General features: G+C 34.6%; 1 protein-coding gene across 2 annotated transcripts in view; it reads right to left on the bottom strand.

The window, feature by feature from the left end:
• Positions 1–2,248, bottom strand: part of LOC122532360 (carbonic anhydrase-related protein 10) — a 37,909-nt gene that overhangs the window by 23,554 nt on the left and 12,107 nt on the right. The gene's annotated exons all lie outside the window — the stretch shown is intronic.

Raw genomic sequence — 2,248 nt, 5'->3', positions numbered from 1 at the left:
TTTTTTTTTTTTTTTTTTTTTTTTTTTTTTTTTTTTTTTTTTTTTTTTTTTTTTTTCTTTTTTTTTTGATCTTTTAAGCGACCTTCTTTTAAGCTCTCGTCATTTTTCCTCTTTCTTTCTTTTTTTCGTCTTTTAAAACTCTCTCTCTCTCTCTCTCTCTCTCTCTGTGTGTGTGTGTGTGTGTGTGTGTATGTGTGTGGATTTGGCATTAGATTACGCGTCTCGCTCCTTTCATGTCTTTCCCTTTCTGTTTCATATTAAATTTCTTATTCTTTTGCCCCGCCAAGTCGCCCAGTTTTATGTTCTGTTATTCTCTTGTCGTACCTCGCCAGGCAGCAAGTATGAATTTTACAAATTAAAAGAACGTAGTGAAAGCCGAAGCTTTTATTAAAAATGGGAAAAAAGTAAATCGATGACTTTATATCATTTTTGCAAAAAAATGCTACCGTTGATCTCATTTTGTATTCTACGGCCCTGTTATCTCGTTTGTATTCCATTTCGGTTTTTATCGTGTTTCTGCAACACTCTTTTTTTTTCTTTTTTCGGAATTCATTATCGATCGACTATTCAGTTATGTTTTCTAGGTTATTGCATTTCTGTTTCCCATGTTCGCGACCCGACTGCTGCCGATCTTGCCTCGCGTTAAATTTTTTACTTTCTCGCTCTCGCGTTTCGACATTTTCGTAATTCCTCTTGCCAATCTAGTCTTGTTCATTTTCATCACGGTAAATTCCTTTGCTCTTCGAACTTTCCGCCATCCTCCTATCTTTTCTATAACGTAAATTCAACATGGAAATTATGACAGTACTCGCGTCGATTTGGCCCCGAAGTCCCGCTTTATTTTCCTCGCCTGGGCAAATTGGATTTCACATTTTTTTTTCTGCGAAGCCGTCTCGAATTCGAGGAGAAACGAAAATCTCGAATTACTATACGGTGTATGGTTACCATGCATCCACGTTTATTCTAATATCGTTAAATTATTGGCGTAATTGGTGGTCGGTGTTCATCGGCAACATCAAATTAAATAAAAGTCGCAACTATATTGAATTTCGTGTTTAATCTACGAAAAGGTTTGGATTCAATTTTGGCTTAGGATTTCAAACACGAGGCAAATTGCATTTGAAGCCCGAAATCCCGACATTTCGACGTTCATTTTGGTGTACACACGTTAGAAAGAGAGAGAAAAGTGACTAGCTGATGATGAAGAAATGATGCTGTGATTGATCATAGTGCTCTTGGCCAATTTTTGTTACAGATTCAGAACCGTCACACTCGAAATCAGGTCGTATATCTTCGCGTGACAGTGAAAATAAACAAAATAGGCTGTGAGATCGTGTGAAGTAAGAACGTCATATCATCGACGTACATGGGTATTCACGTGTCACAAATATCGTGACGATATTATTCATTAAATATAGATCGAACGAATCGTTCAAATATTAAGATCTTTTAACGAAAATATCAACTATTGATCTTCGTGAACCACTGATCTCATTGTAGAAATACAGTTGATCAGATATACGATGTTCGAATGAATGAATTTATCTACGAAGAAACACGCTGCAACTGTATCAATGTTTGCCAAGAAATTAAAAGGTGATGGGAATCAAATTTCTATTAACTTAACAATCCAAAATACGTATACACGAACCTGTCTTCATAGCAATCCATAGTGTAAAAGCATAGTCATGTACATTACTCTTATCTTTTCTACTAAATTTGGTTCATTCAGGCAACGGTAAAATTGAAAAAGAATGGAAAGGTAGTAATCAGACTTCATATCAAATTAACAATCCAAAATGCATATACATGAACCTGCCTTCATAGCAACCTGCCTTCAGGCAACAGTAAAATTGAAAGAGAAAATAAAGGTGGTAGGAATCAGATTTCATATCAAATTAACAATTCAAAATACGTATACTGTCTTCATAGCAATCTATACATATAGCTATGTATGTACATTGCTCTTGTCTTTTCTATTGAATTTGTTTCATTCAGGCAACAGAAAAATTGAAAACGAAAATAAAGATGGTAGAAGATTCCCTATCAAATTAACAAAATATGTGCACATCACACGTGTACTCATTTGATTTTTACTGAATTTATTTTATTTAGACAGCAATAAAATTGAAAAAGAAAGGAAAGGTGGTAGGAATCAGATTTTGTTATCAAGTTAACAATCCAAAATACGTGTACACGAATCATAGCAATCTGTACATACAGCCATGTACATTGCTTTTATCTTTTC

Source organism: Frieseomelitta varia, unplaced genomic scaffold (genome assembly GCF_011392965.1).
Source record: "Frieseomelitta varia isolate USP_RPSP 00005682 unplaced genomic scaffold, Fvar_1.2 scaffold_450, whole genome shotgun sequence".
In the NCBI taxonomy this organism is placed as follows: Eukaryota; Metazoa; Arthropoda; class Insecta; order Hymenoptera; family Apidae; genus Frieseomelitta; species Frieseomelitta varia.
Note: the sequence above shows the minus strand (reverse complement) of the source record. Positions and strands in the feature narration are given on the sequence as shown.